Genomic DNA, 24,849 nt, shown 5'->3' on the forward strand with positions numbered 1-24,849 from the left:
TCCCTGGCAGAGGTCGAGTACTCAGAGGAAAGTTTTCCCCGTGAGAACTTGACCCCTGCTTCCAGTACCTCTGGTTTGGATGGTGAGGAGGCTGGAGTGTTGTCATCTTCACCATCACCACTATCATCACTATCACCACCACTACCATCTCTATCACCACCATTATCATCACTATCACCACCACTACCATCACTATCACCACCACTATCATCACTATCACCACCACTATCATCATTATCACCACCACTACCATCACTATCACCACCACTATCATCATTATCACCACCACTACCATCACTATCACAACCACTATCATCATTATCACCACCACTACCATTGCCATCACCACCACTACCATCACTATCACCACCACTATCATCACTATCACCACCACTACCATCACTATCACCACCACTACCATCACTATCACCACCACTACCATCACTATCACCACCACTATCATCATTATCACCACCACTACCATTGCCATCATAAAAGTGCTATGATTTTCTGTGGCTCACAGAAAATCCACGTTTTCTGTGCCTTTTCTGTGCATTGGGGGTGTCGTGAGATTTTGGTTAAGTTAGCAGGTTGTATTGTGGACGTTGTGGTAAATCAAGAGGCTGGTCTTGATTTGACCGACTACCTGACTATACCTGACTTGACCGTCAAGAACGCCTTGAACACATGCATACATGTTATGTAAGACAAACAACATTCTCAGAAACTTTTTAAGCTGCCAGTAAGAGCAAATGTCGTTTTTGTAATGCCGGATTCAACCTATTAGATCACTTGATCCGTCTTATAGAGATGATACACGAATCTAACCTAACCCTAACCTAACCTAAACCCTAACCTAACCTAAACATAACATAACCTTACCTAACATATACGAAATCAGAACGCTGAAGTTTTAATATGATTTTTTTTCATGTGAAGCTCACAGTGGGCGGCAGTTCTCTGCAAAGGCGATCTGCAGAATTCTGGGCCTCAAAGGCCAGTAATTCTGGTTATTGAATCTTGCCTCTGACCTCCTCGGCGTAATTAGTCTACCGTGAACCCTAGAGAATATTTCTGAACTGCAGTTGTTTTTAATTCCACTGAATTCTTGGTATTTTTTGTATTCAGCATTACTGCCTTTATACAAACACGTTAATCTTATAAATTCATTAACAAGAAAAATTATGTTTATTCAAAAAGTATTAATAATTAGAGACTAAAATTTAAAAAAAAATACACAAAATACAATAATCTTGGCATGCACTTTGATGTTGTATTCATCCATTATGGCATTGTATTCATCCACTATGGTGCAGACATATGAGCGTTATTTTGGAGCCGAATTCAGGCTCACTACACATATTTAGAGTTTGAAATTACGACCTTTTACATCGAAAAAATATACGCCAGTTAGTGAAAACGGCGATAGGTCACGTTTTAGCCGTTTTCAGTAATTAACATATTTTCGGTATAAAGGTCGTAATTTGAAAATGAAAATAGGTGCAGAGAGTCAGAATTCGGCTCAAAAATCACGCTCAGGAGTCAAATTTCCGACATTTCAGGTTTTTTGAAAACTGCAGGGGGGTTTGGGCAAAATATGACCCATCGCCGTTTTCAGTAAATAGCATATTTTCGGTATAAAAGTTCATAATTTGAAAATGAAAATAGGTGCAGAGAGTCAGAATTCGGCGCATAAATCACGCTCATGAGTCAAATTTCCGACATTTCATATATTTTGAAACCTGCAGGGGGGTTTGGGCAAAATATGACCCCTCGCCGTTTTCAGTAATTAGCATATTTTCGGTATAAAAGTTCGTAATTTGAAAATGAAAATAGGTGCAGAGAGTCAGAATTCGGCGCATAAATCACGCTCAGGAGTCAAATTTCCGACATTTCAGATATTTTGAAACCTGCAGAGGGGGTTTGGGCAAAATATGACAAATCGCTGTTTTCAGTAATTAGCATATCTTCGGTATATAAGGTCGTAATTTGAAAATGAAAATAGGTGTAGAGAGTCATAATTCGGCTCGAAAATATCGCTCAGGACATTTCAGATATTTTGAAAACTGCAGGGGGGTTTGGGCAAAATATGACCCATCGCCGTTTTCAGTAAATAGCATATCTTCGGTATAAAAGGTGGTAATTTGCAACTCCACATATGTGCAGTGAGCCTGAATTCGGTTAAAAAATAACGCTCATGAGTCAGATTTTCGATATTTCCAATATTTTAAAATATGACGTTATATTCATTCTCTATGGCGCTCTATTCATCCACTATGACGTTGTATTCATCCACTATGACGCTGTATTCATCCACTTTGTCGTTGTATTCATCCACTATGGCGTTGTATTCATCCACTATCGCGCTGTATTCATCCACTATGACGTTGAATTCATCCACTATGACGTTGTATTCATCCACTATGACGTTGTATTCATCCACTATGGCGCTGCACTTATCCCCTGATGAACTTCCTGTGTAAAAAGCCGAGATCGGTTTCGGGCTCACTATAGCTCATAGAGTTATATGAAATAAACATATAGGAAATATGATATATTTCATATATTAACCTATATAATTTGTTATATATGAAATAAACTTCACGTTGCTACTGAAAGATCCGTCTTGGGGGTTCTTAAGACTGAATCACAGGTTCCCAATTGGGTAGTTTGGGGGTTCACAGACCCCAAATGGATTAGCCAATATGTCCCAATACCCTCCTTCCCCCATGACTGTCTAAATCCTTACCACTACCACCTCCAATCCTACCGAATACCCGTATGACTTCAGAAGATGTCAGCATTGGTTGTACATTACATAGGAACACAACGGCTGACAGAAAATCATAATGATTTAATCAAAATTATAGAAAAATAGGCAACTCGCAAATATACAAGATAGCTACAGGCAGAGAGATGTTTGTATTCTTCACAGATAGTATCCTACCCCGATTATTTTGTACCCCCCATGCCCACAAGGAGTATGGGTCCCCGTGGGTATGAATCCCTGTGCTTGAGTGCCGTGTGAGTGTCGTCGGCAGTGGGTGAGAGGCCGAGGAAGTGGGTGAGGGTGGAGGGAGTGGGTGAGGGGTTTTGAGAGTGGGTGAGGGTGGATGCAGAGTCCCCCCCCCCGGAGCCTGGCGCCAGGACTCCCAAGTTAAATAAACAGTCGTCAATTTCCGTGGTGATATTTGGATTAACTTCCAACACCGGCGTCATGAAGTGGAGTGACTGTGCCTCTCTCACAGGGACATGAAGGCTCTGTAGAGCTGTCTGTCTGTGTCGGACTCTGCCTCTCTATGCCTCCCTCTGTCTGTCTCTGGTTCAGTCACTCCATTGGATGTATATCCTCACTTCAAAGCATATTCTAAAGAGGTGTTCTATAATATACCCCTTATATGCTGGCCACACAGCGGCCCCCCTGAACCCCTCCTCCGTCACACTATACTTGTAAGGAACTATTCGTTTCCGGTCTGAGGATGGCACGCTCGCTCAGAACCCGGTGGTGAGTCACCCAGGGCGTGGGAGTGTCACCCAGGGCGTGGGAGAGTCACCCAGGGCGTAGGAGTGTCACCCAGGGCGTGGGAGAGTCACCCAGGGCGTGGGAGAGTCACCCAGGGCGTGGGAGTGTCACCCAGGGCGTGGGAGTGTCACCCAGGGCGTGGGAATGTCACCCGGTGCGTGGGAGTGTCACCCAGGGCGTGGGAATGTCACCCGGTGCGTGGGAGTGAATCAACCAGGGCGTGGAAGTGCAAACCTAAGTGAGAAGGAGAGCAGAGGTGTTAAAGGGGTGATGGTACAGTCCGATTCCGCCCCCTCCCCACTTCCTATCCTTCCCCCTTCCCCTTCCTACTCTTTCTACACTCCCAAAATACCCTAATATATAGGGGCAAGTCAATGGTATAATGTGACTACAGGAGAGGGATGTTAGGTGCGAATCTGCTCACTCGAGAGCTCGCACCGCCACACGTATGATAGAAGTTACATTAAAGTCGGGAAGCGTTACACTAGACAACCGACACATATACGTGCCTACTCGCATACGCACGAGGTAAAAAACGCACTCACTCGTGCACGAACGCAGTAAGAACGCACCCACGCACAAACCTCAGTGTTCCGCGTGGCCAGTAATGGGTTTAAGGGATTAAGGACCTGGGTGTAGTTTTCCTTCGTGGTAGTCATTTGTAAACGTCGCCTTCGTTAGGCTTTCTACTTCACGAGAGAGTAAGCGAGGGGCTTGGAGAACAATTTAGTGTTGTACGTAATTATACTCTGATTTAAGGAATGAGTTGGAAATTTACGTAGGCGGCCAGTTGTACAAATGGCAAGGCGGACAGTCAGACAGATCCAGCTGGCAAGCTACCAGTCAGCCAGATATAGACAGGGAGCTAGACATATAGCCGGCCAGCAAGCCAACCAAAAGCAGAAATGGAAAAGGCAGGGAGGCAGGCAGGCAAGCAGGCAGGCAGGCAGGTAGGCAGGCAGGTAGGCAGGCAAGCAATCAGGCAGACAGGCAGACATTCTAACAAAGCATGCAGCTGTCTATGTTCCCAGGAACGGCAGGCAGCCCATTGGAAAGCAATCGACAGGAATTGAAATGCAAGGAGGGACAAAGACCAGCTGTCATAACTCTTGACTTTGTAGAGGTGGATGGGTGTGCTTGTCTGCCACACACATACTCACTCTCCCTCTCCCTCTCCCTCTCCCTCTCCCTCTCCCTCTCCCTCTCCCTCTCCCTCTCCCTCTCCCTCTCCCTTTCTCTCTTTCTCTCTCTCTCTCTCACACACACTTTGTAGGTGACCGTGTGTGTGGGCGTACAAGGTGGTGCAAATGGACGCAAGGCACCCCTGTGAACTCTGCAGCTGATACACCTGGGAAGGGGAGAGCTAGATAGAGAGAGAGAGATAAGAGAGGTCTGCTGGTAGTTCCAGGGGAGATACTCAGGGAGAGACGTACCGCACACCGTAGTCTGAAACCGTGGCCACCAGCACATGTCATCGTCCATAACTTTCCACCAACGATTGCTGTTCGAAAAGGGGGCCAAGGCACCCTACCACCACACACACACACACACACACACACACACACACACACACACACACACTCTCTCTCTCTCTCTCTCTCTCTCTCTCTCTCTCTCTCTCTCTCTCTCTCTCTCTCTCTCTCTCTCTCTCTCTCTCTCTCTCTCTCTCTCTCTCATTTATTTATCTCTTTATCTCAACTCATCACAATGGTGTGATAGATCAATAAGAAAATCATTAGGAGCAATTAATGTGGGGCTTTGAACCATCGCACTGCTCCTTAGCCTCTCGTCCCTTTTCTTGTTTAATGTCTTCCTTCGCTGGCTGCCGTCGGCCCCCCCGTCACCTCCTGGAACAAGCGTCAGCGTAGAGGACCGCCAGCCTCTCAAGCACCGGGATCTGTGGTCGGGTGGCGGTAATCCCGACATATACAATGTGTTGCTGGAAAAAATATATACTAAAACATTTTTCCAAATCTGCGCGCCTCAAAAGAACCAATGGAAATTACCTGTCAAATAGTTGCTGGAGGAAGATATGAGAAAAATGTTGAGATATTTTTTGTAAGCGGTTTCTTTTCATGAGAAACACGTGAGTGGGGGGAGAGAACAGAGACGTTGTTCGTGCGCCCTTCATACCAAGGAGGCTATCGAAGCGAGAATCCGGTTGAGATGCATACAGAAAAGGTGGCGATCCTGCGGGTTGCTCTCCCGTTTGAGCGCAAATGGACGATTCCAGCCGCCTCCATGGTGGGATGAAGATTTTTTTATTGTATCGAGATTATCGGGTGATGGTAGGCGGGCCCCTGGTGATGACGGGAGGGGGCCCTCGGGGTGATGATAGGCGGCCCCCCGGGTGATGACAGGAGGGCCCTTGGGGTGATGGTAGGCGGGCCCCTGGTGATGATGACGGGAGGGGGCCCTCGGGGTGATGATAGGCGGCCCCCCGGGTGATGACAGGAGGGCCCTTGGGGTGATGGTAGGCGGGCCCCTGGTGATGACGGGAGGGGGCCCTCGGGATGATGATAGGCGGCCCCCCGGGTGATGACAGGAGGGCCCTTGGGGTGATGGTAGGCGGGCCCCTGGTGATGACGGGAGGGGGCCCTCGGGATGATGATAGGCGGCCCCCCGGGTGATGACAGGAGGGCCCTTGGGGTGATGGTAGGCGGCCCCCCGGGTGATGACGGGAGAGCCCTCGGGGTGGTGGGATGGCCAGCGGGGAAACGAGATGCCTCCCTGAGGGGTGGTAGACCTCCTTCGGGTGATATAAGACCAAAACAGAGATAGGAGAGCTCCAAAGTTATCACTTGCTCCCCTCTTCCCTGGGGACCAGTAGAGGACTTCGAGGTGATGGTAGAGCCCACGATATGTGAACATTTGCGTGATGAATGGAGCTCAGGGTTGCGGTAGACGCCCCTGATGAGCCTACGGGGAGATGGTAGAACCTCTTAAGTGATGGTAGAAGCTCACGGAATGATAGGAGGATTCCGGAGTGCAGGAATAACTCTTGGGGCAATGGAAAGTCTCATAGTGGGATTAAAAAGGCACAAGATCAAAGGGTCAGGTAACACCACTTATGCCCCGAGTAGAGTGACTCAATTCATAAAGGATTCGGGGCATCGATATCGGAATCGAGGTACAAATTAAAGGCGAATAAATACTATGGAAGCCCACAATGAGCTACATGATGACCTGAAACCATTCAATTGTCCAACAAGTGGTTGATTTAGCTTAACTAGACCAAATACATACTACTAAAGCTGGGAACATGAAGCTGGACAAAGGGCTGCATACTATACGGAAGATGGAACCTCTTATGGAGTAGGATAAAAAAAATAATATATATATATATATATATATATATATATATATATATATATATATATATATATATATATATATATATATATATATATATATATATAAGGGTATAAAGGAATATATATAAGAGAATGTACACAAATTAGAAAACAGGAGTATTTGTGTACCTCCCCTATTGTTTTAACTTGCGTTACGGGGCTCACCCCTTGAAAGCCTCTACTAACTTGGGGCCGGATTCCCAAACTCTACTACCATCAGAGAAGAACCCGGTTGCGTCCCGGTAGGGCCGTAACACCCGCCAACCCCTGGCACCTCTCGGCCAAGCCGGCCACCGAACACCGTCACCCCGCTGGGAGAACCAGCCAGAACACGTCAAAAAAAATTCTATCAACAATCCCGGAACCAAAGGCGATATGTGCGCCAGGCGTCGTACAACCGGACCGTTGAAGAGGGATGCCAAACCGCAATAGCAAAGACAAAACGCGAAAACAGAACGTGATCCGGCGGCTCCCAGGCGGAGGAGGTATCCAGACGTCCGCTCGGCGTCAAGGTTGAACCAGGAGTCCCCACTCGCAATGAATGCTAGCAGACCAATCAGGGTGGTTCAGACAGTCGTCGCTGAGTGGCGCGCGCTTTGCATTGTTGACATTTTCGAGGGTTTGGTAAAAAAAAATAAGTCAAATCAAAAACTTTATTAATGAATGGTTGTACATGTATTCACCTAGTTGTACTTGCGGGGGTTGAGCTCTGCTCTTTCGGCCTGCCGCTCAACTGTCAATCAATCAACTGTTATTAGCTACTATTTTTCACACACACACACACACACACACACACACACACACAGGAAGCAGCCCGTAGCAGCTGTCTAACTCCCAGGTACCTATTTACTGCTAGGTAACAGGGAGCATCCGGGTGAAAGGAACTTTTGCCCATTTGTTTCCGCCATGGTATAATTGAGTTAGTTTGCACAGGATTACAGTTCATCATTTATCAAAGGGAAAGTTATATTTACATGCAATGGTTTTATTACCATTATTTATCGAAGTTCCACCCCCCCCCCCGGGTCACAGCCGAACACTACCCCAAGATGCAGCCCACAACAGCTGCCTCACTCATAGGTATCTGTTTACTGCTAGGTGATGGCCAAATTAATATGAAATTGAAATTGAAATAAGTTTTTTGAGGTAAAATACACACACAAAGGGATGAGGTAGCTCAAGCTATTCTCACCCCGTTCAGTACATCGTGTTAATACATACATATACACACATCACAAACAATAAACATATTACCAAACATTCTGAGAGATAAACATATACATTTCCTGCCAAATTAATAGGTAAGTCATGAGGAAGAAGTAAAAAGAAAACATAATTGAGAGAATCAAAGGCAAAATTGAACAGGTTATGTGGTAAAGAGAAATTGAGAATGGAATAGACAATGAAATTTAAAATGTAATGGGATAATGAAGTATGAAATGGGAATAAGCCTTTCTGGATCAAAAGAAATTATATAAAATAATAGGCACAATGAAAAACGTACCATCACACAAACAATTATCTAAATATTGGCATTTTTGGAATAAATTCACACAATTATTTTAAAAGGAAATGTTGAAACTAACCAATTAGTGCGAGCATTTACATATATTTGCAACACAAACAAGTAACAATACAAATTCGAACATTGTATCGCTCGCTCAGATTTAAACAAGTTTAAATTCTCAATCGACTTGAGTATGGTCCAGGACGGACCGAAACGTCGTCGTCCCTTCACCTTCTAGTGTGTGGTCTGGTCAACATTTAAACAAGCAGCTCTCAAGCAAGCAAGACTTGTGTGTTGCTTGTTCCTTACATTGATTGAAAATTAGTTAGTTAAAATTTAGGAAAATTTCCTAAAAAAAATTATAAAAATTTCCTTTCAGAAAAAAATTTTCCTAAAAAAATTGAAATTAATGTTAAGAAATTACAGCTTTTAATTACATTCGGAAGATCATTCCACAATTTGGGATCCCTTTATTTGTATCGCATATGGGGGAGGGACAGGTAGCCAGGGTGTATTCATACACGTTAGGCTTTAATCGAGGTCTCCCCCCCCCCCCCCCACCCCACACCAGGCCGAATTACTGACCCCGCTTAGGATACCATCCCACAACAAGCTGACTAACTCCTGAGTACCTACTCACTGATAGGTGAACAGGTGCATTAGGTGAAAGGAAATGTGCCCAACCATTTCTGTCCCGCCTGGGATTCGACCCGGAATTCTCAGTTGTGCGTCGAGAACGAACCCGAATGTACTACCGAGACCCATTAATATCTACTCTAGTTGAGCCGTACTTTAGGAATATGAAAAAAATTATATTTATTTCTGGTGAGGTCGGTTACAGCCCTCTAGGAAGCGTTTGAGGTCAGGATGAGTATTGCGGTTCAGTGTTTTATAGATATAAAGTACAAATGGGAGTATGTGTAGGGACTTGGTATTGAACATGTTCTTCGACGGGAGACATCTCCCGTCACGCAGGGTGCAGTCGCACCTCCACAGATCTCCAGTATCAGCTCTCGATACTGGTGATGGCTCAAAAGGGCCACCACTTACGGGCTATTCATGCCCGTGCCACCTTTTGGGTGGCTTAATCTTCATCAATCAATCTGAACATGTTCAAGTATTTAAGTAAAGGTGTTGAATGCTGTCCGGGATTGAAAGTTTTTATTATTCTAATTGGTGATTTCTGTTAATTATGAGTCATGGGTAATTTTGGGTTGTAGATCCATAGGCATAGATACGTTAGATAATATATGGATTGATGTGTGAATAATAGTGTTACCAAGGCAGAGCGAGGTACGTAGTGTAATAATAATAATAATAATAGGATTATAGGTTAGGATTATAATAACTATAATAATAATAATAACTGCATCGTTCGACCATACCAAGGTCGAACTACTGATCTTCCCAGGATGCAATTCGACAACACTTGACTAAATCCCGGGTACCTATTTACTAATAGGCGAACAAGACATCAGGTGAAAGGAAACATGCCCAACCATTTTCGTCCCGCTCGGTATCCTTGAGTGATAGTAAAGAACGTACCCAACTGTACTACCGAGACCCTATATAATTATGTTAATTAAATTACTACAATTTCTCAATGCATCCCTCAGTCACTAGTTTTATACCTTATTTTAAGGCTGACTCTTCGCCTTGTAACTGAAAATTAGGTGTAAACTATTGGTTTTAATCCAGAAACGTTATATGGCAGAACACATACTTAATTTAGTTATCGTTTCCATTCACCTGATACCTCGGTTCCCTAGCAATAAATAGGTAACAATTAGTTAGCAATCTGTTGTGGATTGCATCCTGGGAAAGTTTAGTCATTTACCTAGAGGAACACCTCAATAAGTCTAATGGTCTTTGTGCCTCCGAATAAGGAAAAACCAAAATTGCAAATTTTCTTTAGTTAATCCTTGCATATTATTTAATTTTCTATGGAATAGAGATTTTACAGAAAACGGAAGAGGTTAACTTAAGGAAAAACATTCTTCGTTTCATTTTTATTTTGTTATATACTTGATGTTTACCTGAAGGCCACTATCTGTCTCTAGTGGCCTCGACTGGCACAAAAAACCAAATACTTGCCAGGGGTCTCCTCCATCGTTCCCGAGGATTTTTTTCTATATGGATTTTAAATTGAAGTAAAGTTTTGGCATTTACGTTACTACTTCAGATGGGAGTCATCAGGCCAGGAAGCAGATTTCAATTAGTTTTTATATTATAACGTAAGTTTATGTCTACGTGTTTGGTTGATTAGATACACAGAGTTTATTTTGTGATTTGTAAGTGACAAATCAAAACCACCAAAGTTGTTTTCATATTGTCACATGAATCCCCTGCATAGCATGCAGTGGAACTGCCTTTTCCACTCACCCTCAATGCTTCTGTACTGGAAGTTTACCTCTACACCAGCCCAGATGAGTCATTAGTCCTGCCACCTCTCCACCTCTCCGTACCCCTCAGGGCCTGGCATGTACGACTTGAAGGCAAGCCGGGCATCTCAGCTAACCCGTCGTTTGCCTTCACAAACAAGCAGGTAGCCACCTTCAACTAGCAGTGGTGCAGCCTCAACACATAGGCGCTGCCAGCCATAAATTAGCAGATTGCTCTCCGCGCATGTTACCACCTTGCATTGACACTGGCTGTAACGTTATTCGAACCCCAGTTGGAAACAGACCCAACTGTAGGATGGGTTAACCCAAGTATCGCGCTTCCAAAAGGGTCGCCCAAGTTGGAAAAGACGAACGCTGAAAGAATATTGTTGAAAACATCTTGATAACTGATTAAACCAAAATTATTTATTAGTCAGAAGAAAGACAGAAACGCGATCTATATGTAAAACCTCTACCAGACAAATATTTTAAGTAAAACCGAAGATATTTGTAGTTGTATATGTAACGGTTCTATTGTTACGTAAAGTATGGTGACAAATAAACACAGACACTAAGATACTATATATATATTTGGTCGAATATACAGAAGTACACAGGTGATACTTTGGTGTGAGTTGGGCGCACTGAGCGTCGGTACAGTATCTCGAAAGCGAAGATATATGCATTTGATACTGTACAGTTTCTTGATGGCTTGCTCTAAGAGTGTGAAGCCCTTCACACCAGCCTATAAATTGTGTAATTTATTTCCATATATGCTAATTAACCTTAAAATCTATATGTCAGAAGGAAGGAAGATGTAGACGTTAATGTGACAACATTTCAAGAAATATCTCTCTCTTTAAAGTTAAATAATACAATCCTATCGCCGGTGTCCGGACACATGAAAGCTACTTAGGTATCAGTGGCCAGCCAGGTGGAGATCACAGGCTGTACAATACTGATAAATTATGTAATTCACAGAGATACGTTGATAAATATTAATGTTTTATATTTTATTAAAAATACAGATATATACTTTGTTTCATACGTTAAATGTAACAATATTTCAGTATATATTATATAAGCATAGTATATATAATTCAGTATATACAATATATAATAAGAGTGTCAGACCACGGAGGAAGAATTGAAACAGGAATTTCCTTTAGTACTTTCTTATATTAATACATCTTCAGAGCGAACCATTCCTTCTGAAGATGTATTAATATACGAAAGTACTTAGAGCATTCTATTGTGGTTTTAATATTGAACAATTATACATATACGAAACAGACAAATCTGGTGTCCGAAATAGTAAAAATATTAGTGTGCGATGTGATCAATGTAAGGGGGATATTGGGTGTGCCTCGTATCCCCTACAACAACAAGAAGTTCGAGAGCGATGAGGCCGCCACCTACTAGCTTCAGGATGTCGTCGAATCTAAATCAACAATATACTACCGCCGCTACTTTCTCGGAAACGTAAGTACCTGCCGCTTTACTTCTCTCACCCTGCCTAGCCTGGCCTGACCTGGCCTAGCCAGACCTGACCAGACCAGACCTGGCCTAGCCTTACCTAGCCTAGTCTGACCTGACCTGGTCTAGCCTTACCCAACACTAATCACCACACGTGACAGCCCAAACGAATCGCAAATAAGTACACGTAACAAGTCATATGCCCGGACACTCTTTCACCTTGGGGACTGAGTGGTAACTATTGTATAGAAGAGCCGGCTCCCTGAGAGTGGTAAGAGGGCGTGATAAGAGGCTAACGTGTGGTCTTGAAGGAAGTCGATAAAGCAGACAATTTTCAAAAGGAAGGGCAGCATAACGAGCAGACAGGAATGGACAGACAGTCGGTTATCCCATAATGTGTAATACGCCCCGCACAGCATGGGTGGAGTGGGGGGGGGGTTGTAGCAGGGCACAGTATGGTGATGGTGCGGGTGAAGTACACACCCACTGAATTCCTGCCATCAATAATTGTTTTCATAACCATTAGAACAATGGCATCCCTCCAGCCACCATCCTTCCACTGACCCCCTCCTCTGGTCCTCCACCTCAGACAATAACCCCCCACACCCCCTCTCCCTTCCAGACATCAGCATGTCAAAATCAGTACCATAATGTGTTTAAACTATTTAAACTAAGTCATTGTGTATCTCAAGGTATCTTAATTCATTTGAAAGTGTACATGTGCATTCGTTCATATACTCGCCTAATTGTGCTTGCTGGGGTTGAGCTCTGGCTCTTTAGTTCCACCTCTCAACCGTCAATCAACAGGTGTACAGGTTTCTGAGCCTATTGGGCTCTATCATATCTACACTTGAACCTGTGTATGGAGTCAGCCTCCACCGAGCCACTAGCCACTTAGCCACTTACTAATGCATTCCATTAGATATATTCATATATGATTACACATAATCATAATCATTCTATACACATAATCATATATGTGTACGTCAACGTATACATACATGCGTATATATACCTCATTAAAATACTGATAAACGAATGACCATGAACAAATTAATTTATAATTGTAGCATTATATATAATTTTAATAGACTAATTACGTGTTTATACATTTGAATGGTCCAGACAGGTGGCCAGCCTTGGACATATACACTTCTGGTAGGCACAATGACCTCATGTTAGACCCTTGATAGATTATGTGAGAGAGAGAGAGAGAGAGGTGGGGCAGGGAGGTGCGTGCCCCAGGGAGATAATCCATGCCCATTCCCCGCCTCAAGGTCAGTTCTCGAGTCACACCAAGAATAACAATCGAGCAAGTTGTCCTGACCAGGATGTGGCATATTAGGGAGGGTTGAGGAATAGGAAGCCTGTCTGATAGGGCTCTTGGCAAGCAGCTCTCCCTCAGTCTACCTATCTATATGGAAGAAATGTATCTAGGCCCTCCTCCCCCCTGCCTATTCTCTCTCCCCCACCTTTCTTCCTTCATTTCCTCCCTCCTTCCCTCCCCCTCACTGGTGAGAGAGTAGGAGTGTGAGAGTAGTTAGAGAACTCGTAGTTCTCACGCTCGTGAAATTGTCTGCGACCCTGGAGGAGTAGAGCGGAGGGGGGGGTGAAAGTAGGTGACGATGGAGGAGTAGAGGGGAGCATTATATGCAGTGAACGTAGGTGTCTATGGAAGAGTACATCATAGAGGAGGGTGAAAGGAAGGTGACGATGGAGGAGGAGAAGGGAGGGGGTGTGAAGGTAGGTGATGATGGAGGAGTAGAGGGGAGGAGGGGGGCAAAGGTAGGTGTCTATGGAAGAGTACATCATAGAAGGGGGTGAAGGTAGGTGGCGATGGAGTAGAGCAAAAGGGGTGGGGGTTGAAAGTACTGTAATCCTGAGTTTAATTTTTTAGTTATATACAGTATAGTGACACCTCGGCTTACGAATGAATATTTATGAACTATTCGGGTTACGAGCCTAATTTCTTCGAAAAATTTGACGACGTTAGTGATATTTAGCGCACTATGATTATCCCACAAATTTGATGGTTTGATAATTACTGTACTGTACAGTACTTTGGTTTGGAATGTATCAAATAAAGTTGTTTCATGTATTCAAATGTATGAGAAAATCCACTGGGGCTGTGAGATGAAGCGAACCTGTAACAAAGGCATTGCCAGTTGCATACTCTACCACCACTGATGGTAAAAGTCTTACAACTGGATATCTTGTGTGACGGGTTATGGTATCACAGCTATACTGAACCAAGATGGTATGGCTCTCCCTCACATAAATGAAAGAAATGCTGCTATTGGCCTTGCAGTGTGTAAGTTGCAGGTGGAAACAAATGAAAATTATCAAATAAATAATTAAACAATTTACTGAAATAGTAATGAACAAAAATAACACATGACAATACTTTATCATGTAATGCAAAGGTGAACAAGTTAGTATGACCTTAAATGCAAAAAATAAACTATAAGCAATGAATAAAAGTATGAAGATATACTGGTGTTCTGAAGACAGCTACCATACCACCATGGCATCAGTCACACGATGTTGGCTGGAAGTGGACGACGGGTTAGAGACACCAAGGTGATCCTAGAGCACTAAGGGAGAGATTGCCTCTCCAGGGAGGCAGCGCTCTTTATATAGTCCGGCGGTGATGACTCATCCAGTGTCAACACGAGGTGGACATCTGGTCAACTAGCAAACTGCTCGTTGTGGCTGGCGGTGCCTTTGTGTTGAGCTGTACCACTGTCAGTTGAAGGCAGCTAACTGCTTGTTTGTGGGGACAAACTGCCAGTTAGCAGTGGCGCCCGGCTTGCCTCGTACCAGGCCGTGCCAGGCCCTGGGGGGTATGGAGAGGTGGCAGGACTGATGACTCTTCTGGGCTGGTGTAGATGTATACTTCCAGTGCAGAGGCATTGAAGGTGAAGGGAAAAGGCAGTTCCACTGCTATGCAGGGGATTCACGTGACACTTGTGAAGCCACAGAAAGTCTGGAGACCCTACTGAAGCCAGTCCAAGTATTAAATAAAACCCCTGAAGTACGCCGGTGAAGGGTAAAGTGAAGGGTGAAGCAAGACCGTATGCCCCAACTTCAGGCACACACAGAAAATCACGTTTTGGTCCCGCCTCTCAACTGTGTATTTGTAGTTGGGGCGTATGGTGTTGAAATGCTTCAGCCTTCACCTGAGCGCTTGTAGGTCTTACGTAAGACGTTGACTCAAGGAGGGCCTCAAAACTTGCTGTGATTTATGGGGAAATCCGGTTGTAAGACTTTTACAAAGTCAGTAATATACTGTGGTAGAGTATGCAGCTGCCAGTGCCTTGGGCAAGGGTTTACGTCGCCTCACAGCTCCAGTGGATTTTCTGCTTGGTGTATATCAGGTTGTGATTTTGTGTGTGTACCGTATTGTTATGATCGCCGTCTGATAAGTCCTTTCTGGCCTCAAGAGTCATTTTTACCCACCTAGAAAGATTGCAGATGGCCAAAGCAGTTATTTAAGTTAAGAAGGGACAAGTCTTAAACAGAATTTTGCATAATATTTGACTGTAAAGGGGTAAATTGAGGTAGATTGAAAAACAAAATGGTGAACCGGGCAGGCGGTACTCACAATTAGGCGAGTACACTCGGGAACTTTTAAAGTGCAACCAAACATGCTTTAGGCTCTCACAACAAGAGGTGAGTGGTGGTGGCTCAGGTGCTCAGCCAATCAGAGCACCTAAGGAGGGAGGGCAGGAGTGAGAGGGGGGTGGTATGTGGAAGTTTGGTGACAGTTGTGTGTAGTTTGTTCATCTTCATTGTAAGTTTCATGGCTTGGTGTGCATTTCCCTAGTAAATTTAATTAGGGAAAAATTCAGGTGTTTGATTTTTTAAATCAACTTTTTAAATGTTGAGTTGTTAAAGCCTCAAAGTGCATGGAGTTGGTTTGGGAGTATGGCATCCTCATGCTGTTGCGTGCTCGCGTGAGGTAGCAAAGGTGATGTAAAGTTGTGGGGTGTACATGCTTGGGACGTCCTCTCTCGGGATGGCTGGTGTTAGACCTGTGTGTTTGTCGGTTGTTGAAAAGCCGTCATCCTTTGCTGTTGTGGTATTGATTTTACATTGTTCATCTTGTAATTAATACTGTAGTGCGATATCTAGGGCTACCATTTGTAGGTTTAAAATGTCTAATACAAACAGTTGTCCAATGAGTTTTAATAGGAAATATCATCCACCAAGCACCATTGTACAATTATATTAATTGATAGTATATGGATTGTGCAGAACTGCTTAGAATGATCTTTAACACTTTGCTATATTGGTCATGTCAAATACCTGCACGGTGAATGCTCAAAGACCCTTTCTTTATTCAGTGTTGTCACATACCTCATGGGGGTATGGATAGGCAAACACTCATTCGGTTAAACTTGCCTTGTAGTACTTTCAGAGCTCAGTAATTTGGAATCTGGTTAGCACTTTCCAAATAAATTGACCTTTAAAGTGAATTCCTATTTAGGTTTAAAACATTATACCGAATGAGAAACTCGGATTATATAGCCGAACACCAGAAATGTTGTTATTCAGTTTGGTTGCCTAAAGCACATTCAAGGACTACACATTACATGGCATTCCAGGATTCCTCTATACCTTGCCTTATGCTGTAAACATTGCCACAACCCTGTGTTTTATTGATTTAAATGGCCACAGGGAGGCATACAACACTGCAGATTATGATGTCATTAGTTATCCACTGTGCTGACAAGTGGGCTGACTGATGTTCGTTGACACCTGTATCGTGCTTCAATTTAATCGCCAGGAGATCACCCTCTCACTAGACTCGTCTGTAGGAAGTACAGTATAGTATCTCAAATTACCTTGGATAATAAATAGCATAAGATTTGGGGGTAGGAGAGGGTTGCAGTGTTTGTCATGGCTCTCAGTTGTTCCTGGTATTAGGCAATTTAGTTCTGGAATCATTTTTGTTGGCCAATGTTAAACTTTTTCAAAAGTAGATGTTTTTCTGAAAGGGAAGGTGGGGGGGGGGGAACCTCCTCTATGTTAGATTTATACAGTAGAATAACTACCTTCTTTTCCTTAGTCAAAAAGGTTGCTTGTTTATTTCCAGGGACTTGTATTTTCTTTTATTTTTAACTGCAGCAACTTTCAGTGAATGATAGATTCTTACTGAAAGGACCTTTACTTCATTGTTGTTGCTTTATGGTCATCTCATTGTGTACAGGGATTCCGCGAAGCTTTTGGGGTTAGTCTTTGACACTCGTTTGTCTTGGTCAGCCCATATCTCTTGCCTCCGAGTTGAATGCTCTAAGGCCCTTAACCTCCTTAAGGTTTTGTCCCATACTTCTTGGGGAGCGGATAGGCGCACGCTCCTCTATTTGCACTCCTCTCTCGTCCTGTCTAAACTCGATTATGGTTGCCCTTGCATACTCTTCTGCTTCTCCTTCTACTCTTCGCCGTCTTGATGCTTTGCACCATACTGGGTTGCGTCTCGGCTCTGGTGCCTTTCGTTCGACTCCCGCCCTTAGTTTGTATGTTGACACTGGCTTTCTCTCTCTTCAGGACTGCCGTGATCGCTACTGTCTTCGCTATCTTGCGCGGTCCTTCCAACATCCTTGCTCTCGCCTCTGTCGTGCATTGACTTTTCCTCCTCCTGTGGTTCCTGTTCCTCTTCATTGTCTCCCACTTTCTGTCCAGTTATCTCACTTACAGGATTCTCTTTCTGTTCATATTTCTAATGTTTCTCCTCGTACTGTTCCTTCATTACCTCCGTGGAGAGTCCCCCTTCCCAAGTTTTGTACGTCCTTGACTTGTATTACTAAAGCCTTTACCCCTCCTACAATTCTGAAAAGCCTCTTCCTTGAGCACTTTTCTTCGCACTCCCACTCTATTTCCATCTTCCCTGATGGGTCTAAGTCTGCGGATGGTGTGGGCTACTCTGTTGTTTTTCCTGACCGTACTTACATGTGTCGCCTCCCTTCGGAGGCTAGCGTCTTTACGGCAGAACTTTATGCTATTCTCTATGCTCTTTGTCTCTTGCTTTCTCATTCTCATTCCTCCTTTGTGGTTGTAGTTGATTCTCGTAGTGCCCTCATGGCTCTAGGGTCCTTTAATCCTGTCCATCCGGTGGTCATTGAGATTCAACATTGGCTGTTTCTTATTTCTAGTAAATTTAAATCAGTAGAGTTTTGCTGGGTTCCCAGCCATATTGGTGTTTCAATGAGCGTGCGGATGCTGCCTCTAAGGAAGCTATCCGTTCTTGTCCCATCTCCCGTAAAGGTATTCCTTATTCCGACTTTTATCCTGTTATTCATTCTTCCCCGTTGGCAGGGTTGTTGGTCCTCTGTGGTTGGTAACAAGCTGCGTACTCTCAAACTTAGTGTGTCCCAGTGGCCTTCCTCCTACCACCGTAACCGGCGGTGGGACACTGCTTTGGCACGGCTGTGGGTTGGTCATACCCGCTTAACCCACGGTCACTTAATGGAGCGCCGCCCTGCTCCTTATTGTCCGAATTGCGTTGTCCCTCTTACAGTTGTGCATATCCTTGTTGAATGTCCTGACTTCCAGGACGAGCGTGTGTCTTGCTTTCCGACCGTCCCTCACAGTCACTTGTCCCTCGATAGAATTCTAGGTGAATCGGATACTTTTGATATCATTCGCCTTTTGCGTTTTTGTTCTCGTATTGGCATTCTTGGTGATATTTAGCGCCCTCTGATTATTTCGCACTTTGATGGTGCTACATGGCCTTCCCGGTTTGGTGCCTTCTTTTGGTAATTACCTTGCCTTCATTGTTGTTTCATTTTAATGTGGTAGTTGTGATATGGATTGTTCTGGCTCATGTGCAAGGTCTTGGATTTTTTTCTGTTTTGTATTAAGAAATTGCCAGTCTTGTTACTATTTGTAGAGTTAGAGATCTGCATTAAGGCCTCAATATTATATTCTTTATAACATGTTATCAGCAATTTTTGTGGTTGGTAATTTAGATTAATGTCAGTGATGTATATGACGAGGGTTAAGACCCCTTGTGGTATGACAGCATTTTTCCCAGTCATTTCTTTAACAAATGAAAGGGTCCTCATAACCATTCTTTTGTCCTTTCTACCATGTACCTGTTTGTTGCTTCTTGGTCTTTCATTTGGTACTTTGGCTATTAAAACAATGGCCTTTGGTAATGTTGCAATTACCATTTCTAAAAAAAATGCAGGTTCATTAGGCAGGGTTTGTTTTTAGCAAACAGTTTTACAAAAAAAAAATTCCATTCCTTCAGGACCTTGCAGATGTTAGGTCAAACTAATTGACATTAATCTGTTTTGCCCTTTCAAACAATGATGGTTTTAATCTAGGTAAAATATTTCAGAATATCTGAAGAGTTTGGCAGACAAATCATTTAAGAGCTTTGATTAAATTTAAGTTACCAAAGACTTTGTGAAAACAATGTTGTATAGATGCTTCAGTGTCACTGTTCTAATGTTTTGTAAATTTAACAATGATCTTGAGTTTAATTATAATTTGTACAAAGCTTAGGTGTTGCATAGCTTTAAATTTACTTTCAAATATGAAAACTAAAATATTGACTAAAGTTTCTTCAACTTTAATATTTCAGACTAATTTGCAATATTTGTTAGTTTATGTAAATTGAGTAGGTAGTCCACTTTTACATCTTTTCAATGCATTTTGCATGCACCTATGCAAGTTACAAATAGGTGTAAATTTTGCCAAGTATTTATTTTCAAAGTAAAAAAATTTCAGATGTTTAAACATTGCATCAATAGTAATAAACAATAATTTCCAGCATAATTTCAGGATAAGGTATATAAAGTAGTTTCATTAAAATTGTTTTATTTAATAAGTTTTACATATAGTATTTATAATACGTCTAATATTTATTACTGTTTCAGGTTGTGGGACAGATGCTCCTAGATGAACAGAAGATCCAAAAGGCCAAGACAACTCCAGAGACAATCACCTGTAAAAGAAAAATAAACATTAAACAGGGACACTACTTTTATTATCACCAATGCCTAATAAGCCCAAAAAATCCTACCACCCAATCTTTTAAAATTGGCTCAGCAAGGCCTATCCCTTCCTCTGATTTTAGTGCAAAGCTTGTTCCCTGAATGGGTGCATTACATCCACCACTTTAGTGCCATCAACACATTGTACATATGCTTTACTGAAAGCACTGTACAATGCATGCCAGGCACTAAAGTTTTAGATCCATTCAGCAAACAAGCCCTGTGAGAATTAACAATGTAACCATTGTTAAGGGTCCCTAAACCTATGCAAATCTAGTCCATCTATTAGATGGGTAGTAGAGCAAAGCTCTGAAAAAGCCAAGCCAGGGAAATCTGCAGGACTGCCTGGTCCCCTTTTATGAAATGGGGTAGGATCAGTACAAACTGCATCATCCCCTGTGGGTTGTAACAGTAGGACATGGTTACACACCTATAAATGGACTAGATAAGAGAATTAAGATTAGGTCATTGATATAGCTAAAACATCAAATTCAAACTCACCCATTTTTGTAGATTTCCTTTTGCAGAGTAAAGGAGCCTCACTCCAAGCCAGTCCATGCATCATAATCACTTTCACCTGAAAAATATTTCAGATTTAAAGCCAATCTTGCTTTACTTTTCAAATTAGCATTCAGTACTTTTGAAATTCAGATGGAGAAAATTTCTTTAAGGAATTTACCTTTCCTACATATTCTAGTAGCAGTAGTAAAGATCTAATTTAGAAATATAAATATATATGGCATCAATTTGCCAAGTTTCAGTAAATGTCATTTGAGAAACTATCCACAACTGCACTTCAATGGCAATTTACATTTAGCCAATGCTATATTGTTTAAGTTATTACCATTTTTTTACCTTTATGCAAATCTATTCAGATTATACCAGTTTAACAGTACAGGTATTGTTCATACCTGTACCACCAGTTTAACAGTTCCCGTTTTAAATGGCACACTAAGTATCTTGTCCCATCTTTATTAATTACAAACAAAGCTAGTCATTTCAAGTCAACATCCTACACAAATTTTATTTTCCAACAACTTTAGTCATGAGCATTTCTCCCAAATGCTAACAGCATGTACTGTAAGTAATTATCAAAAGAAGGCACCAAACCGGGAAGGCTATGTAGCACCATCAAATGCGCAAATTAATCAGAGGTACTGTAAGTTAAGTAATTCAGGAGTTTAAAAACAGTTTGGGAAAAAACCATTTATATTAAGTATCACTTTTTTTCCAAGAACATTCATCCGTAAACAGCTATTATCTTCGCTCACGATTTAGCAATCTTAATTATTAACCCTTTATATCATACAAAATACTACATTAAAGAGCCAGAGGTGGTAGCTGTATACCTTACGTAAACTTGTTCCATTGAATATGACCGCATATTCTGTATTTATTATTTTCTGGTTTAGGGCTTCTATCCCTCTAACTATTTTCTTAGCATCAGGGCTTAATTGGAATAGGAGTTCTCCAAAACTCATTTTCGTACTTTTAAGGTGAAGAAAAGAAGTGATTTACTATAGAGTGTATTACACTTATTTGTATAATTTGCACGACGTTTCGAACCTCCATGGTTCATTCTCAAGTGAACAGATCTTACAATACTAGTTGATTTTATACCCGCATTAGGTCAGGTGATAATACAATGAAGGTGAAAAACATGGGGGGATACACAAGGGATAAACATAGGGGCTGCAGAAGGCTTATTGGCCCATACGAGGCATCTCCTATCTAAACACAAAGATTAATCCAGTGTAATTGGCCTGTTATGTTGGACATTGTCTTCTGTGTTGGCATCGATATGTTCTTATCTTGTCCTTACTCTCATGGTGGGTAGAGTAAATAGTTCCGTGATTTGGGTGTTCATGGTAGGTCGCTCTATTCTTATGTGAATTGCCTCAAGAATTTGTAATCTTCTTGAATCTTGGGTTTTGTCTTACGTAAACTATAGATCTATTATTATTAACTAATTAACTGCCATTATACTCTATTATATTTTACCTAAATATTGCTGCCTGCTGACATGTAACTAAGGTGTTTAATGATTGTTGAAGTTCTAATATTCCAAGACGAGGTCTGATGGGACCTTTGGCGCCACTGCTCACAGGAAGAGTACGGGGTCCACAAACTAGCCGCCTCAGGCGCCAACAATCAAAGTCGCCCTGTCAGAACGCAGAGATGCTAATCAATTAACAAATATTGAGGAAATGTTAGCAATTCAGATATATTGGTAGTTATCCACTAAAAAAAAAAAAGGGGGGGGGGGAACGGTGACTCAAAGAGGGAGAGAGGGTCACCACACTTTAATGCACATGTATTTCACTTTTATAACTAAAAAACACCTATGGGAATAACCCTATTTTTTTCATCTCATTTCCTAATAACTACCTGCAAACTTCTGCCAAGACTACTTCCTTAGGGTTACCTTTAACCCATCTGTACCCTTTTATTTTATACCCTTGTATTTAGGCACCATGAGAAATGGTTCATACCAAACACCTACTTTCCTAGCCGAAAGTTTTTCAAATTCAATTTTTACTAAGTGGGAACAATAACAGCTATGTTAAGATTCAAACTGCCATCTTGGGTGATCCAAACATTATGCAGATTATGGCGTTTAACCAACAAAAAAATTTATTTACCATGTCACAAGGTATTCCACATGATGCACTGTAGTGTTCCGTGTCCTTGAACGCTGGGAGACTTAGGCTTGGGGTTCTGGCACCAAAGGAAACTGCTATCTTAAGTGCAGGAAGAACTAGGGTGCCGCTTCCCCAGTGGACTGTTGACCGTAATATAGAACTGAAAGAAAATTTTCAAATTAGTGTCTCTGGGGGGGAACTGTACATACTTTAAATTTTTGAAACTTACACTTTTACACACTTATTATACACTTTAAAACTTACTGTTCTTACGTAGTCTGTTTAGACTAAAATAGATGAAAAGCTTATCACCCGTCTACATTTTACTTTACATGGTCCTAATTAACTTTGAAACTACGTGAAGCTCTATACCGTACATTGCCGATCTACAACTTCTACAGCAATCCACTGTGGGGGAAGTGTCCGGAGATTAGCGTCTTTAATTGTATTTCAAAATGCGTTTGTCAACCTTCTTTACACCCTCGGGGTTCTGACTCTCGTATCTGTAGTTATCAGGGAAAGTTCCTGACCTGAACGATAGTTTACTTTTTACACACAAAATAGCCACAATTCGTTACTGATATATGCTACCGAAATGCAACTATAGCTATTTTTCAATAGCTACCACAGCGTTTATGCGAGGGGAATAAATGCATAGACATCCTAAAACATTAACAGAACCTACTTTGTCTTTACATTTTCACTATTGACCCTTTAATAGACTTTCCCATTACTAGGATTTCTTTTATAATCTGCCGATTTTAGTCATTAAACTTCAAATTTGGATTTTGTACTTTTACCTAGTAACCCCATTGTACACTTCAAATTTTTAATACATCTAACACTTAAGGTTTAAGCCAGGCATTAAAGGCTAGCTTCTCTTATGACACGAGGGTTGGAACAGTATCACAGGCTACTTTGCCTGCTATAATGCCACACGCAGCATTATGGGCACTTAACCTAACACTCAGTTCAAGCCAAATCAAACATTTTTCACCACCCCTCCATTAAAAGGGGAAGGGAGGACGCAACAAGGAATAAGGAGAGACCCTCCACATACAACTTACCTTCAAGAGACGAGCCTAGAACTATCCACCAAAAGTGAGGTAAAACACACTGACGTGATGTGTGTTTCATCCTCCCTTTATATCCAGCAGGCAACCACACCCGGCCGCTGACTGGTTGACATATTCACCCTCAAACTCACTCCATTCGTTAACATTTTCCGAGTCTGAAGTGTCAATTATCAATGGCCAACAACCACTCCTTCACCTCCCCAAATACGAGCGAGGCTCTGATGAACCAATAATGATTCCCAGCTCGAATGTTTGAACTTGTTAATTTCCAATTCCAGCCTGTCCTTCAAACAAAGACCCAAAGTCCATTCCATGCACCCGCCAAACCGTCTGTTTAAGATTCAAAATCGGTTTACACATGACTCACAACTGATGATGTCCCAACACTTCCGGAACAAGTGCTTCGCTGACGACTTTTGTTCGAACCACAACGCTATAAATGCTTCACCAACGTACTATAAATACAATTATTCGCCAACATAACCTAACCAGTGCCGAAATATGCACAATATACTAATATATCATAATACTATATTATATTTGAGTAAAGCTCTGTTTTCAGTGAACACAATGTTAAAATTGATGAATGCGTCTTTGGGGTCGACCGCTGCATGAAATGCACTTGGTCCCAGGACGGGTTGCAAAATCTAATTCACAAACCAAATACAACATTCCATTGTAAATGTTGCAACTGAACAACATGACAACAGAGTAACATTTCCAATGTAATCGCCAGTGAAGTATTATTCGTCGGTCACTCAAGAACTGTTAATGGCCCCTCGTCAACTACAATATACAGGATATGCAATAACAGACTAAGCAACCAAATAACCCAAAGTTCATGACAACACTAGATGATGTTAAATATTTCCTTTCACTTGATTTATG

The 24,849-nt window shown here is 42.2% G+C and overlaps 2 long non-coding RNA genes across 2 annotated transcripts; one reads left to right on the forward strand and one right to left on the reverse strand.

Moving 5' to 3' along the window:
• Positions 1-11,282: 11,282 nt before the first annotated feature.
• Positions 11,283-20,225, forward strand: LOC138365185 (uncharacterized). The gene is made up of 2 exons (XR_011228727.1): positions 11,283-12,246; positions 20,127-20,225. It is a non-coding gene; the product is annotated as an uncharacterized lncRNA (long non-coding RNA).
• Positions 20,226-22,157: 1,932 nt separating this feature from the next.
• Positions 22,158-24,268, reverse strand: LOC123762461 (uncharacterized). Its single transcript, XR_006773351.2, has 3 exons — positions 23,953-24,268; positions 22,886-23,045; positions 22,158-22,405 (listed from the first exon to the last, which is right to left on the reverse strand). It is a non-coding gene; the product is annotated as an uncharacterized lncRNA (long non-coding RNA).
• Between the last annotated feature and the right edge of the window lie 581 nt (positions 24,269-24,849).

This window comes from Procambarus clarkii, chromosome 2 (assembly GCF_040958095.1).
Source record: "Procambarus clarkii isolate CNS0578487 chromosome 2, FALCON_Pclarkii_2.0, whole genome shotgun sequence".
In the NCBI taxonomy this organism is placed as follows: Eukaryota; Metazoa; Arthropoda; class Malacostraca; order Decapoda; family Cambaridae; genus Procambarus; species Procambarus clarkii.